This window comes from Piliocolobus tephrosceles, chromosome 13, assembly GCF_002776525.5.
Source record: "Piliocolobus tephrosceles isolate RC106 chromosome 13, ASM277652v3, whole genome shotgun sequence".
NCBI lineage: Eukaryota > Metazoa > Chordata > Mammalia > Primates > Cercopithecidae > Piliocolobus > Piliocolobus tephrosceles.
In genome coordinates, this window is record NC_045446.1 from 109,406,855 (window position 1) to 109,423,509 (window position 16,655).

At 51.4% G+C, this 16,655-nt stretch overlaps 1 long non-coding RNA gene across 1 annotated transcript in view; it reads left to right on the top strand.

Moving 5' to 3' along the window:
• Nucleotides 1-16,655, top strand: part of LOC111540007 — a 34,829-nt gene that overhangs the window by 14,654 nt on the left and 3,520 nt on the right. The window contains exons 4-5 of the long non-coding RNA XR_002730866.2: nt 7,072-7,204; nt 15,539-15,643. This is a non-coding gene — a long non-coding RNA (uncharacterized LOC111540007). The remainder of the gene's footprint in view (nt 1-7,071; nt 7,205-15,538; nt 15,644-16,655) is intronic.

Here is a 16,655-nt window from a genome sequence, read left to right on the forward strand (position 1 = left end):
ATAAATTAGTCCACTCTCCTGGGTCTCCATGGCTGGGCTGTCTATCAAGGCCCTTCAATCGATGTACTTCCTGAGTCTGTCAAACTGGGTTACTGCGTGCAGGTGGCTAGGTTGTGCACTGTGCAAGGACACCTGGCCAAGAAGGAGTTGGGGACTGAAATCCAGCCTGTGCTCTTCTCATCAGGCCTGCATCCACCTGGAGAAAGAGGTACTGTTTCTAATTTGCACAAAGTTATCACAGGGACTAGCAGTGGCCCTGTGAGTAGAGTTGGAGTTGAGGGGAGATGGGAAGGGGCGTTTCTTTAGCAGAAAGTGAGATTGCGAGTTCGGGGGTGGAGGATAAAGGCTATGGAGGCAGGATCAGGGAGAAGCGCTGTGGTCCATGAACGTGGAGGTGGGGCAGAGAGCAGTGGGAATGCGTCAGGGGAGGTTGGTGGGGAGAAGGGCGGGTCCATGCTGACAGTGGGCCCTTTGGCTGCATTCAAGGTACCCCTGGGAGTGGTAGTTCTCCTGCTCCCCAGCCTTGCTCACTCCTGTGGTGTAAGCAGTGCTCTCTTTGGAGTGGCTCTTTCTGCCAAGTTCCCCTCTTGGGGGAAATGGCAAGGGGTTGGGTTTTCTCCAGGGCCCTCTGGGAGAGGCTGCAGGCTCTGTAGTGGTTGTTCCCTTACTACTGTGGGTCTCCTAGAGAGTCATGGACCCTGGCCTCAGGGAACTTGCTGTCGAAGGGAGCTTTTGTGCACAGGTCTAATGCCAGTGGCCCTTGTCTCCTGGGGCAGGGTCTGTGGGTATTGCAGACAGTCTGGTTTCTGTGTTGGACTCAGTCTGGTCTGAGGTGAAGGCTCTTACCCTAGGACTAAGGACTATGAGGAGTCACCAAACTGGGCCTCACTGGCCCTTCAGAGGTAGAAGATCTGTTGGGGACAGAGTTCTGAGGCCCCCCCAGTGGCCAAGGAGGATGTGGGGGTCACTGAGGAGGAAAACTCGAGATGAAAGGCTTCTGCGAGGATGAAGGGGAGGTGGGCAGGCTGGGGGTTCTGTGGGGGCAAAGCCTCCCTTTCACTTGGTTGGGGGGTGACAGAGTGAGGGGACCGTGGGAGTGGGCATTGGGAGGAGCTTGCTCTGTGAGGGGGTCCCACAACCCATCAAGGACTGAGCCTCTGGAGACGGTTTTGTCTGCCTGGCCCCACTGCCAGCCCACCGCTGTTCAGAAGCAGCCCTTCCCATTCTCTTGGATCCTCTGAGGAATCCCACGTTCCTTCTGTCTGACTCGAAGTCCTTCCTACTGTAGGCCTTGCCCATCCCCCCATAGCCCAGCAGGTACGACGTTTGGATGGCAAACCATTTAAATGAGCACGCCTGCCCCAGCCACTCCGTCTCCTTGGCAGCCCCAGTTGTGTGAGGATAGGATAGGGTGCAATTAAGCCCCGGGGCTGTCCTCTCTGCACTGACAGCTATAGGAATGTCATCATGCTTGTGCCAGGCACTCCCACTCCTTTCTTCCAGGGTGCCCACACTCCTGTTCTTTAGAAGAAAAGGACAGCAGGAGTCTGATCATCTGTCTGATGCCCACGTAGTGGCTGTGCTGAGTGACGTGTTGTTTTGAGGATGTCCCTGCCCCCTGGTCTTGCCTTCGGTCTCCAGTACCCAGTGAAGCAAGCTGTGGGCTCTGAGGAGTTCACACCGGAGAGAAACTGCCCTGGAGTGGAGCAACTGCATATCCTCTCCTCTGTGTGACCGCAGTGCTATAATAATAATAACAGAGAGCTGGCATTTCTTGAGCTCTTGCTGTGTGCCAGAGACACCACTCTAAGTGCTTACACATAGGTATTCGTTTTCTGTGGCTGCTGTAACAAATTATCACAAACTTTATATATTGAACTTATGGCATAAAGCAACACAAATGTATTATCGTGTAGCTCTGTGGTAGGTTAGGAGTCTGACACAAGTCTCACTGGGCTAATAATCCAGAATGTGAGGCCAGGCATGGTGGCTCACGCCTGTAATCCCAGCACTTTGGGAGGCCAAGGCAGGTGGATCACAAGGTCAGGAGTTCGAGACCAGCCTGGCCAACATCGTGAAACCCCGTCTCTACTAAAAATACAAAAAATTAGCCAGGCATGGTGGCGGGCGCCTGTAATTCCAGCTACTTGGGAGACTGAGGCAGGAGAATCGCTTGAACACAGGAGGCGGAGGTTGCAGTGAGCCAAGATCGTGCCATTGCACTCCAGCCTGGGCTACAAGAGTGAAACTCCATCTCAAAAACAAAAACAAACAAACAAAAATCCAGATGTTGGAAGGGCTGTGTTCCTTTCAGGAGGCTTCAGGGGTGATTTCACTTCCTTGCCTTTTCTGGTTTCTGGAGGCCACTGTCTTCCTTGGTTTGTGGCTCCCCTCCCCACTCCATTTTCAAGGCCAGCAAATGATGCATCTCTTTCTCAGATGCTTCTTCTGTTATCACCTGTCTCTCTAACCCAGCCAGGACGAGGTCTGTGCTTTAAGGACTCATGTGATTAGGTCGGGGATACCTAGAGCATCCAGGATCCTCTCTCCATATCAAGAGCCATTCTCTAAACACATTCACAAAGTCCCTTAGCCACTCAGGGCAACATATTCACAGGTCCTGGGGATTAGGGTGCTGACAGCTTTGAGGTCCATTATTCTGCCTATCACGACATACTTGAACTTTTTCACACAAAGATGGATGTAAGGTGGGTAGTGTTATTACCCCCATTTTAAAGATAAAGACACCGAGGCACAGAGAAGCTAAGTAACTTGCCCAAGTTTACTTTGACGGTCGTGTATTTAGGATTCAAATAGGGGCAGCCTGACTCCACAGTTGTACCTCAGTCACTGTCACAAGGAGATATCCAAGTTTCACGTGGTATAAGGCCGAGTCCCCTATAGATCAGCAGTGCAGTGGAGGATCATTGTATTTATTGAGCACCTACTATGTGCCAGGCCCTAGGAGGGGCTCCCAGAGGTACATGATGAGCTCCAACCTGAGCCCAGGTCCCAAGTGCATCATCTCTCCTCATCGTATTGTTGTGTGAAAGGCTGTGGGACCCTCCTGTAAAGGTGAAACAGGAGAAAGGATGGAGCTCCAGTGGGGGCTTGTGGCCCAGGGTTCTGGATTGGGCGCAGGTAGAGGAGGAGAAAGGTGGGTGCCGTATACCTTGCAGGACCTGGCTGGGCCACATTGGAGCCGGCAGGGGCTGACTCACCAGGCTGACTGTGCCTGCCCATCCATCACACTGGGGGATGAGCCCTCCGTGAGCCTGAGACCCGCAAATCATAGAAATTAAGAGCAATTAGAGAGGGAACCAGCAGCGCCTGGCAGCACTTCCGGCCACAGAGGCAGCTTGGCAACTTTATGGGATGTTTCCTCCCATTTTGTGGTCCAGCTGGGAGGCAGATACAAGCCAGCTCAGCACAAGGCCTCCTCAAGGTGCTTCAGTGCAACTTGAAGGTGGGACATACAGCCCCTCCACAACCAGCCGTCTGCCCTGCCTTCCCATCCTGGGGCCTTTTCCCAGCCTCGCCCTGAGGGTTCCTTTCTGTCTGTGCACTCGCTCTGTCCTCTGCACTAGACCTCTGGAGAGCTGTGTCTGGGGGCTTGCAGGAGGGAGAGAAACAGCCAGGGTCATCTTGATGGGTTGTGGCACGTGCTGCCTCCACTCCTGTGTTCTCTCCCTCCGCTCTACCTTGCCTGGCCCAGCTGGAGGGGTCTTTCCACTTCCCGGCCAGGGGCAGCTCTTGAACAAACCTTCCTCTTATTCCCCCTCCCTGCTAGGGAAGAGGTGGCTAAGCTCATAGAAAGCATGCAGGCCAAAGCGGCGGAGACCCCTATGGGTTTCGGGTGGCAGCGCCAGGATGGTGCTATTGGTTAAAAAACAAAAGCCAGAGGAATTCTCTAGTTTCCCAAGTACTTTGCTGCCTTGAATCCTTGCCCCTTGCCCGTGTCCTTCACCCCACGCCCTTTCCTGAGCTGTGGTGAGAAGGACAGAGAAGGGCCTGGGAGAGGGACTGGCTCTGAGAAGGGCAGAGGTGTCTCTGGAGTTGGGGTGGGGGAGGGGGGTGGTATCTGGGACAAGGGAGAGTTGTGGTCTCCACCCTTCTCTGGGTGGAAGCTATGATATTGCAAGGGCGCCCTTTGCCCCACTCTGGGGCCCGGTTTTTTAGGATAGGCCCACTGTGCCAGATCAAGGTCACCTGGAGATAGAGACCCGAGTGGAGTGGAGGGGCTTCTCTTCTGCTCTCCACCACCCTTTCTGAGGCCTCGGAGCTGGCCATGAGCCAACCCTTCTCCTTCGCCTCTTCCGCCACTGTGGGTGGGGCAGCCTTGGACTCTCGGCCATACCTGACTGTGCTGCAGAGGGCTGTCTCCTGATGGGGGCAACAGGGCTGGGTGAAGGGAGACGGAGTGGGACAAGGCTGTGCCCGTGCCCTCACTAGTGTGGGCAAACTGAAGGGGGAGGGCATGGCAGACTCCAAGGGCAACCTAGACCTTGTATCCTTGGAGACGGATGGTCAGAGAGGCAGCGCGTGGAGCAGCAGGCGCCCCCGGGGGTGCAGGGTTGCACCACAGCCTCAAGTCTGTCCTGTCCTCCCCTTGGGCCTCTGACTGAGGGCTGCTAAGGCCGTTCCCAGTGCCACCATTCTCTGACTCTCCTCATGGTGACTCTGCCTCATGCCTCATCTAACTGGCCTTGGGTAGGTGGCTTAGCCTCTCCGTGCCTCAGTTTCCTCAACTGTAAAATGAGAATAACAATAGCACCTACCTCATAGGGTTATTATGAGGATGAAATGATTTAAATATATAAAGTTTACGGGCTGATACCTGTCATGTAGAAAGTGCTGTAGAAGGATTAGCTATTATTATAGTCACTCATGTTATTTCAAAGACCACAATCAAGCAGACCTGGGTTGGAGTCCTAGCTGTTCCACTTAAAAGCTCTGCGACCTTGGGAAAGTGACTTACCCTTTCTGAGTCTGTTTTTTCACCTGTAAAATAGGTATAGTAATAATCACAACACTGCATGAAGCTGTGGTGATAGAACGAGACACCTGGAAACATTTGCTGAACGGACTGTAAGGCACCTTGGACAATCCCTTGCTTCATCTTCCTGGCTGGAGATCAGATTGAGCACAGTCTCTACAGGAGGTAGTGGGACTCCTGAGGGAGAGCTGGGATCTTCAGGGTGGCCAGATTGTGCCAGGAAATCCCACAGGGAGAGTGCCTGCTCTTGATTGGATAACGTGAGGACTTGGAGCAGGAATCCTGGTTCTGTTCCCAGGCCACCTTGGGACCCAGAAGTGGGGTGGTGGTAGGTGGCAGATAGCATGTAGGAGTGTTGGTGTTGCCTGGGTTTCTCACACTGAGGGTGTGAGCAGACGCATGCTGTGGCCAGGCCTGTGAAGGGCACAGGCTGGGCTTTGTCCCCACTGGGTGCCTGCTGATGCTGATGGCACCCTCAGGATAGTCAGACCTGGCAGGGACATGCATCACCCCCAAGAGCTCCTCCCTGACTTGCAAATCTCAGTTAGTGCCCTACAGGTCCTTAGGGCTCTGCATCCTTGGTCTTTGTAGCTCTCATCACGGTTTGTTATTTTTACACGATTAGTGAAAGTTTGTCTCTCCCACAAAAATGTAAGCTCCATGAGAGCAGAGGCTGCATCTGGATGGTTCATTGTGGGATCTGGAGCCTGGAATTGACCCTGACATATGTGCTCAATACTTTCTTGATGACCGAGTATATGACAATAGCAGCTAGCACTTGCTTAGTTTTTATTACATGTCAGCCATTGTTCTGAGCACTTGACATACACATATAAACCTCACAATACCTCTATGAGGTAGCTATTCACATTGTCGCTATTTTACAGATGAGGAAACTGAGCTACACAGAGGTTAAGTAAATTACCCAAGGTAATACAGCCATCAGTTGGTGGAGCTGGGATTCAAGCCAGGCAGCTTGGCTCCAGAGTCCATGCTTTTAGCTGTTGTGCTCTACTGCCTCCTTAGAGGAATGAAGGAACAAATAAAACACTTTATTTATTTATTTATTTTGAGATGGAGTCTTGCTCTGTCACCCAGGCTGGAGTGCAGTGGCGCAATCTCGGCTTACTGCAGTTTTCACCTCCCGAGTTTAAGTGATCTTTCTGCCTCAGCCTCCTGAGTAGCTGGGATTACAGGTGCGTGCCACCACACCTGGCTAATTTTTGTATTTTTAGTAGAGCCAGGGTTTCCCCATGTTTGCCAGACTGGTCTTGAACTCCTGACCTCAAGTGATCCACCCTCCTCAGCCTCCCAAAGTGCTGGGATTACAGGCGTGAGCCACCGCACCTGGCCCACATTATATATTTATCATGTATGCCGCTTTCGACATGAGTTTTGGGGAGGGAGGGAATGGTGTGGCTCCTCTGCATTAGACCACATGGTGCTGATGAGCAGGACACCCCTGGCTCCTGATTGTCTAAACAGGGAAAGGAAGCCCATGAAGAGCCCTTTGGAGAAAGTCTCCTTCCCATTCCCGTCTCCCCAGTCAGGTGCTGAGCAGTACGGGGTGACTGTGCACTCAGATATGTCTAATCTGGGACTGGTTCTTGGCTGTCTCTTTTTGGAATTAAGGAAGTGCAAGGAGACGGGGCATGGGCACACCAGCCCCTGAATTCCCTTCCTGACCTCTGCCTCCTGTGTCCCTGGAGGTGCTGCTGATAGGGCAGGGGCTTCTTTGTCACTGCAGGAGAAGACTGAGGAGGTGAGTCTACTCATCCGGTCCCTGGTTCCTGTCATATCGGTCCCCAGCAGTGCCTGCTACCCTCTGCATCCCCCTCTACATTTCTCTTCCTAGCTGCTTGGTTCCTGGACCTTCAGGATTTCAAGAAGATAGTGCTACCTGGGAAGCCCCTGGGAATTTTTAACAGAAACTTACCCTCTTGGAGCATGACTTAAAGAGACCAGAAAGGGAAGCACCTACTTTGTGGTTGGCACAATGCCAGGGGCTTCACATTTGTTAACTCATTAGCTCATTTGATCCTCACAAGAACCCTATTCTTCTTCTTCATTAACAGAAAAAATGGGGGCTTGAGAAGGCCTAAGCAACTTGCTCAACGTCGTGTGGTATAAGAGGCAGAGATGAACTCTGATGTCAGGATTGTACGACCCAAGGTCTGTACTGGATCCACTGCTTGGAGACAGAAACAGGTGAGGTGGGGGTGGGGGGCTAGGGTTGGAGCTGTACCAACTGGGATGCCATCCATTCTCCCCAAAGCAGAGATCATTGTCCCAGGGCTGGGACTGTCATATTCCGGTGACATTAACCCCTGGGGAGGAAGAAGGAAACTCCCTAGCAGAGGGGCAGGGTGGCAAGTGTGGGAGGCAAAGGCAGGAGAGGACCTGGGTGGTGGCTGGGGGTAGGGGAACTGTTAGAAAAGATTCCAAGAAAGGGACAGTGGGGAAGCCTTGCCCCAGAAGTGTAGGAACATGCTTCTGGGGGTGTCCAGTCCTGTGGGCTGTTGACTGCGGGGTGCCCATGGTCTTCTCACTCTCCAGATTACTGGGGCATGCACCCACACTGCACACATGCACAGACATGCTCCATCATCCTCTGTCATAGTCTGCCATCACAGACAAAAACAGGCCTGCACCGGGCTCACTCTGACAGCCCTTCACTTCCTGGTGCTCCCCTTGGCTCTTCTGTTCCCAGCCCTATCCACATCCAACCTGTCTCTCTCATTCTGTGTGTGTGTGTGTGTGTGCGCGCGCGCGCGCATGTGTCTTCTTCCTAAGCCTGCATAATTTTCTGCTGTCCTTTGGTCTCTCTTAGGTTTGCACAAACACAGGTACCCGATCTGATAATCAGTCTGTTGTGTGTCACACACAGGCACCTAGGCATGCATGTGCACACACAACCCTCAGTCTGTCCCTCCCTCTGCTTCTTAGCTGCTTGTCTTCTGGTCTTTCACTGCAATCCATGTACAGCTCTGGGGCCTGGAGAACTCCACTTATCTTTAAAGGGTCTGCACTATTTCTTCTCTTATTTCTCTCCCCACTGCCCAGTGCCCTCTGCCTGCCTGTGAGCTCTGACTGTTGAAGGGGCTCTAGCAGGCCTGCTACTGACCTCTCACTCTGTGTAACCTTTTGGGTCCCCTTCCCAGCCTCCATGCAGGCTCTCCCAGCTGGGTACAGAGCTGGGCAGGCCCCCTCCTGGAAGTGGCAGCCGCGGGAGCAGCTGGCCAGGGAATGGCTATGTGGGTGGGGACAAGCAGGGCTGGAAAGGAGTTTGTTTGCCTTGGATTCTTTTCTGTGAACATTTTTGTCCATTTGCCATGATCCATTGATTTCAGCTGATGTCATTCTGGTACGTGGGAGAGACTTTGACATCCATCTAGATCAGGGGCCAGAGCCTGGACTCAGGAGTCAGAAACCTTGGTTCTTGCTCCAGGGGAACCTCAGTTTCTTCATCAGATATATCAGTTTGGAATTAAAGGTCTTTAGTTTAATTCTAAAATTTTGAGCATCTAGGAGACTTCTACTTTAGAGTCTAGCTGCACCCTGATCATTCCAATTAAAATCTCCCTCTCTGTGACTTATTTGGTTATACAGACAACATATGTGCAGACATGCAGACACACACATGCACATGCAAATGTGGCTTTGGCTACTCTGGGTTTTCCAGGAACTTCCTCAACTCAGGTGGGACGTAGCCTCCTTGTGTGTGCTGCAGTGTGCTCACTCCACTTCACTCCATGGCACATCGCTGGGTTGAAATGTACCTACTGATGACAGTGACCTAGGACAATGACCCACCTCTCCATCTGTCCCCACACCCCCTCCCCTAAGATTAAAGACCCAAATCCTAAGTCTTGCTCTTGCTGCACCCCCTCCTTGGCTGTGAGAAAGAAAAAGGAAGTAGGAACAGCCCAGGAGGGGTGTGGAGTGAACACGGGACCCTGGAATGTCAGTGCTCGAAGGGACCACCTGACTTCTAGCCTAGTCAGCAGGTTTCCAAACATTTCACTTCATGTGTGGAACCTCGGCTCTGACCACGCTTACCTGTACACACAAACAAACACAACTGATTAAAGCCAAAATGTGTGTGTTAAGGTGGGTGGGAGCTTGGCACAGCACGCTCACCCCCATGACCACTTCTACATACCCCTGAGTAAGCAAGCATCCTGCAGCCCTTTCTAACTCTGACAAATACAGCTTAAAATCCAGCCAGCCAGCCCACTGGTTCCTGGTGTAGTCCCCGAGACCAGAAGCATCAGCATCACCTGAAGCCATCTTCAAAATGCAGATTCTTAGGTTCTGCAGAGTCAGTCATCTGGGGGTAGGCCCAGTGACTCATGTTCAACAGTCTCTCTGGGTGACTCTGACGCACATCCCAGTTTGAGAGCTGCTGGTCTAGTACAACCCCCCCTTGCCTTACAGATGAGGAGTTGAAGTCCAGAGAGAAGTGTGCCTTATCCAAGGTCACAGAAAGTACGTCACTGTCAGGTTATGACTCTGGGCCAGACTGCCTATCTGTGGATGTCTGTGTGGTGAAACCATGGATTTTTTTCACTTGTCCTTCCCCTTGGCTGGCGTAAATACTCAGGGATCAGGGATCCAGAAGCCAGAAGGTAAGAGAGCCTGGGAAATGCACAAAATAGGGCAGGGAACAGCAGGCAGTGGATCTGGGAGCCACAGCAGATGATCAACCTTTCACTCCCTCACTCATTCATTACATTTCTGGAGCACCCAGGTGCTAGGGAGAAAATGACAAGAATTCTGGGTCCCTTCCTCGCCAAGCTTAAAGCCCGGCACTGCCCATCCCTTTGGCCAGGGGCACCTGCTCACTTCATCTGGGGGTAAGGGGGAGATCTTTTCACTTAGGGAGGCTATGCTGAGTGGTGACCAGAGAGAGACCCCTGGGCCTGGACACATGGGGAGGGATGTGGAGAAAAGCCAGGTTGAGGGCAGAGACCCAGGGTGTGGTTGGTCATCACTTGTGTGTTATGTCTGGGAGGTCTTCTTGGAAGAGGCAGATTCCAGGAGAAGACACAACTTTGGGAAGCAGAGGTGTGTTTGAGCACAGGCCAGCATGAGGGAAGAGGGGAGCTTCACATAGAGGAGCAGCCTTCAGAGGGCCCCCGGGCTGAGGTGAGACTGGTGTGAGGCAGGGCGAGCAGGAATGGAGGCACCCAGCTCGCTGGCCCTGCTACCAGTTCCCCAGAAGCCTGGGGACTTCTGTGAATTAGGGAGCGTTTAACATCTCCCGCTGATTAGCCATTGCCTGCTACAGTTGAGTGGGGAGAGGGGAGAGGGGAGATTGGAGCCCGGCAGCTTTGAAAGGCAATGCTGCTCCTTGACAAAGCCGGCCTGGGGAGGTTTCAAAGACCACTTCTGAGCAGCCCGCACGTTTTATGTTCACTAGATCCTCGCTTCCCAGGCTCCAAAGACAAACAGTGGGATTTAAGGGTTTTCTTCTCTTTTTGGAGACATTGTGTTCCGAGCTGAGCTTTCAGCTGAGGAGGAGGCAGAGCCAGCTGGGCTCCTTGCTCCACCACATCCACAGCCTAAGCAGAGCCCAGCTCCATCTTCTCTGTACACTGGGAGCTTCCCAGGGGCCCCCAGAAGCTTTGCAGCAGCCCTTGCCCACAGGCTAGGTGACAGGGTGCCCCTGGCCAACAGGGGTGGGCAGTGAGGGGTACAGTCCAGGCACTGCTGTCCTTGAGCTTGGTGAGGACAGGACCCAGAATTCTTGTTTGTCATCATGTCCCCAGCACCTGGGTGCTCAACAAATGTTGGCCGAACAAATGAGGAAGTGAAAGGATGAATGAGTGAGCCGATCACTTGCCGGTGGCTCCAGATCTGTCTCCTGTTCCCTGCCCTGTCTGGTGTTGCTGGGAGCTGCATTTCCCAGGCTTCCTTACCTTCTGGCTTTTAGATTGGTTCAGCCAATCAGAGGAGGCACTGGAAGAAGGTGGATCGTGGGAGGAGGGGAAAAGCCAGGATATTTCTTCCCTCTGTCTGTTTCAGGCCACGTCCCTGCAGTTATTTGTGTCTCCTCTGGCTTCTACTGATCAGCCCTGTCCCGCACCGCTCAGCTCCCTGTGGGGGGCCTGCAGTGGCTCCAGTTTCTGTCTGATGACCTCAGCATCGAGGCTCCTAGAGACATTGCCTCCTTCCACCCCCAGGAAGGGGACAGCTCCCTGCTGTTGATAATCTGGGTTACTCTACCTCTTCTGTTACCTGTACAACCAAATCCCTTGTTTAAATCCCTCTGCTTGAAAGGCCTAGGGTGGTTTCTGTTTTCCCAGTGGACTCGGTGGAATGAAGAGTGAACGCACTGCTTGCTCCCTTCAGAAAGAAGATTGTGTATGAGCAGCCCAGCCTGAGTGGGTTTGATCTGCCTGGGCCTGTGAATCTTATAGATGTGTGCAGCCTTGCCCTGGACAGGACACCCCATCCCGCTGCCAGGGCACATGCCTCTGCATGTGAGTGCTGCTCTAGCCCTGGGGACATTGCCCACCTATGCCAGTATTGTTCATTTCCTCTGAGCTTGGCTCTACTGCGTGATGCAAAAATATAAGACGTGGCCCACCTCACACCCATTAGGATGACTACTAGCAAAAAACCCCAAAATGACAAGTGTTGGTGAGGATGTAGAGAACTTGGAACCCCTGCGTGCTGTTGGTAGGAATGTGAAATGGTGCAGCTGCTGTGGAGAACAGTATGGCAGTTCCTCAAAAAATTAAACATAGAATCACCATGTGACCCAGCAATTTCACTTCTGGGCATATGCCCAGAAGAACTGAAAGCAGGGTCTTGAAGAGATATTTGTATACGCATGTTCGTAGCAGCATTATTCACAATAGTTAAAACACAGAAGCAACCCAGATGTCCATCAACAGATGAATGGGTAAGCAAAATGTGGTCCCTACTACAATAGAATAGTCAGCCTTAAAAAGGAAGAAAATTCTGACTCACAACATAAATGAACCTTAGGACAGTATACCAAGCAAAAGCAGCCAGTCACAAAAGAACAAACACGGTATGATTCCACTTATATGAGGCAGCTAGAGTAGTGAAAATCATAGAGACGGAAAGTAGCATAGTGGTTGCCCGGAGCTGGGAGGAGAGAGAATGGGGAATGATCATTGAATGGGTACAGAATTTCAGTTTTAAAAGATGAAAAGAGTTATGGAGCTGGAGAGTAATGATGGTTGCACATTATGTATTTAGTACACTTAATAATGGCTAAGATGATAAATTTTATGTTATGTGTATTTTTGTGTTATACTGTATATACCACAATTTTTTAAAAGTGAAAAAAAAAAAAGCATAAGACATGGCATAAAGGCACAGCAAGAGACAAGGAGGGAAAGACCATCTGCCACCTGTCAGACCCTGGCCAGGCCTTTTAGCCTTTATCTCTGTGAATGCCCACAATGACCCCGTCGGGCAGATCATCTTATCTGCATTTCACAGAAGCAGAGACTGAGACTCTGAGAGCTTAAATGACCTCTTTCCTCTCTCACAGCCAAATGGTCACTCAGTTCTGCCCATTCCATGTCACGTTTGTGTCTCTCCTCACCTGCCTGCTATCCTCACTGCTCTGCCCACTGGAAGCACCTGAGTCCCTCGCCAGCCTCCGGACTGGTGTACCTGTCCCCAAGCTCATCTTCTCCCAACTAAACCTCCACACTCGTGCCAGGGCCATTTTCTAAAACACAAATTGAATACATATGCGATTGCTCAGCATCCTTCAGTAACCCCTGTTGCTTAAGGAACAAGGTCCAATCTCCCTGGCATGACAGTCAGGACCCCTGGGATCTGGGCCCAGTGCCTATCTCCAGCTATGTCTCTTTGCCTCCCTCCACCTCACCTCCCCCACCCATAATTCAGCCCCACAAAGCCACGTGGAGTCTCTCCATGCACCCACATGCTAGAGGTGTGTGTCCCAGCTTTGGGATGAGGTGGCCTGTCCTGGGCAAGGCTGCCACATCTGTAAGGTTCCCAGGCCCAGGCAGATCAAACCCCCTCAGACCTGGCCGCTCATACAGTCTTCTTTCTTTCTCTTTTGTTTTTTCTTGAGATGAAGTCTCACTCTGTCACCCAGGTGGGAGTGCAGTGGTACAATCATGGTTCACTGCAACCTTGACCTCCTGGGCTCAAGCGATCCTCCCACGTCAGCCTCCCAAGTAGCTGGGACTATAGGCACATGCCACCATGCCTGGAATTTTTTTTTTTTTTTTTTTTGTTTTTTTAGCTTTTGTAGAGATGGGGGTCTTGCTATGTTTCCCAGGTTGGTCTCAAACTCCTGGCCTCAAGCTATTCTCCCGCCTCAGCATCCCAAAGTGCTGAGATTACAGGTGTGAGCCACTGTGCCCAGCTCAGTCTTTTTTCCGAAGGGAACAAGCAGTATATCCACTTATTCATTCCACTAAGTCACATCTTGCCTTTGTGAGGGCTGTCTTCTTAGCCCCAAGGGCCCTTCATCCCCATATCCCTGGGAAGCTACTGTTTTTCTTCAAGATCTGGCCTCAGCATCTTTCTCCCAGGATGCCTTGCACAGCTCCCTGGACGGAGGCTGTCTTCTCATTCCTGTTGCATTCATCACACCACGTTGCAATCATCTGTTTATATCTTTATTTCCTTGCCTGGACAGCAAGTTCCACGAGGGCAGGAGCTATGTTTTATTCAGTCATTCATTTAAAAATATTTACTGAGCACTAACTTCATGCCAAATACTGTGTCATACCCTGAGATACTTGGCTCATGTCATGGAATATATGGTGTAGTGTGGAGTAATCACACCAAAAATACATATACTCTAGGTTATGAAGGAAAGGTAAAAGATGTGCCATCCCTGGTGTCTGGCACAGGTAGGAATGCAATGCATGCTACTGTTTGGCCTCTGCCCCATCCCTGGGCACCAGTGGACCCTAAAGGCCCGGCATAGTTATAGTGGCTGCTTCCCCACCGGCCTGTGAGTTTCCTACGGGACAGACTTTGTCTCTTTGACTCATGTCCCCAGACTGTGACACATAGTAGGTGTATGATAAATGTAGGTTGAGATAAAGATGGATTGCCCCCTTGTGTGTGAGTCAGGATGGGTCTTGCTATCAGAAGGAGCCCAGGTCACCGGACAGTGGGATCAGGGCTTTGGACAAAGCTGCCCTTCCTCTCTCTGAACACTCCCTTCCCCTTACTATGGAAAACAGGAAAACGGGAGTCCTTTCAACTCTGTTACTTACTAGTTGTGTGACCTTGGGTGAGTCATGTAACTTCTCTGAGCCTCAGTTTCCTCATTTGTAAGATGGACGTAATAGTAGTATTAGGTTGGTGCATATGTGATTGCGGTTTTTGCAATTAAAAGTAATATTGTGTCATAAATTTGCTATGAGGAGGTTTAAGTCAATGTACAGAAAGGATTAGCACAATGCCTGACACAGAGTACCTGCTCTGTAAATATGAGCTATTGTTATTTTACTGCCGGATTCCCAGCGAGTGCCCCACTGTCATGCACATGCATCTCCCCGGATCCCACACCCGACCCAGCTCCCTCTGGATGGGCACACCACCGGAGTCCCGTCTTTTCCTCTTGCTCAGAAGCTGTGGGTAACTGGGGCTTAATTAAGCACGCTTGGCTGGGGTGTGATTAGCGGCTGCCGTATGAGTCAGCAGAGAGGGCTGGGGTGGGAGGAGGGTTGAGGGGGCTGGAGAGAAAATAGAGCGGTAAGAAGGCTTCTGGTGTCCGGGGCTGTATTTCCAGGCTCCACAAACATACTTTGTTCAACAATCAAGGGGGATAGAGTGAACAATCCCTCAGTCTCTTGAGTTCCTCTAATAGCTCTCACCAGACACCCCACCTTCGCACTGAGGGCTCTAGCTATGTCGTTGTACGACTCATTCGTTCTTTCCTTTGGCACATATTGCTTGCTTGCTATTGCCAGACATTGTCTGAGGTGCTGGGAACAGTGTAGTGGACAAATGGACACAGGTCATTGCCCTCATGTAACATACAGAGTCGGGGAGGGCACAGATAAGTACACAGAGATTGTAACAGCCTTTGACCCGTGCCACCATTCATTGGAGGGAGCACACAGAAAACCCCAAAAGAGCTCACTTTTCTTTCCTCTGGGTGTTCTGTCCTGCATAGCCTTCCACTATGCATTGAGGTGATATGATTTGCTTACCTGTCTCCCCCACCAAACTGCAGGCAGCTTGAGGGCGTGGAGCATGTGATGTTTCCTTCCGGGTCTTGGCACAGCACTTGGAGCAAGTGCTCCAAATATTGGCTGGCTGATTGAATGAACCCCAGCTCAGGAAGCAACTGGCTACATGATTTCCTGGAACCCAGTTTGGCAAACTGTAGCCTGGGGGCAGAATTCTGCCTGTAACCAGCCTATTTTGTGTAGCCCTTAAGCTAAGAATAGTTTCTACATTTTTAAAAGGTTGGATTATTTAAAAAAATCAAAGAATAATATGCTGTAGAGACGTATATGCAGCCCGCAAAGCCTAAAATATTTACTTTCTGGCCTTTTACAGAAAAAGTTTGCCTACTCTGCTCTAGAAGCCTGTCTACACCTCGCTCGGTTTCCTCATCTATGAAACACGAGGCCTGAGTTAGATGCCGCAAAGGGGCGAAGCGCTGTGAGTCTGCATCCCACAGTTCCCGTCTTTGTCCTTGATTGTCCGTGTTGCACTCATCCCCATATTGCAGGCATCTTCCCTAACACCCCACGCACAGCAGGTGCCCAGGAAATGCCGCCTGGCAACATGGGGGTGTGGTCACCCTCCCTCCCTAGATCTCCCAGGAGGGGGAGAATTGCACAGCTCAGATAGACAGAATGGAGCCCATGCTGGTCTCTGGAAGCTTCACCACTTCCCAGTCCAGATCCTCTCTATTTAGGAGATGAAGCATCTGCAGGGCTCTGTGAGGAACCTCAGGGGCATTAGCGATGCATATGGGGTTATGGTGGCTCCAGAGGGGCTCAGAGCCTGCCTCTGTTGCTGCACAGCTGTGTAAGCTTAGGCCAGTTACTTAGCTCTCTGAGCCCCCCCATTTCCTCAACTAAAAAATGGGGATCATAATTCACCACCTACCTTCTAGGGTTGCAGTGAGAATTAAAGAAGGCAATTAAATAGGCAGGTGCCTTGTAATTCTACAGGGCATCCAAATGCTAGTAATGATTGTTACTGTTATCACAGGACATTACGGGGACTCAGCTTTGTTATTTGGTTCCACTTGATACAATGGAACACATCAAGTGGTTCTGTTAAGAAAGATGGTTTTATTCTTGAAGGTCAAAGTGGATTCTAAAGCTGCTCATCAGAAAGGCCCAGGGTGAGTGGGGTTGGGGTGGGGTGTTTGTGGCCCTGAGGTACCCCCTGCCTAATCTCTGCCTGCTCCTTCAGTTGTGAAGGCTGAGAAACACTATGGGAAGTCTTGAGCCCCTGCAGACCTCAAGGTAGGGAATAGGGCCAGACCCACACGACAGTCTCAGCAAGCACCCCCACCACCTCTGTCTGCTGGAGGGAGAGTTTGGTCCTGCTGCCTAGCCCGGCTGCCTCCAGCCACCACTCCCTGGTGGCTCATACTGTCACAGGCTCCAGCTTCATCCCTTCACAACCTGGACTGACCTCTGTTTAGCATTTCCTCTCT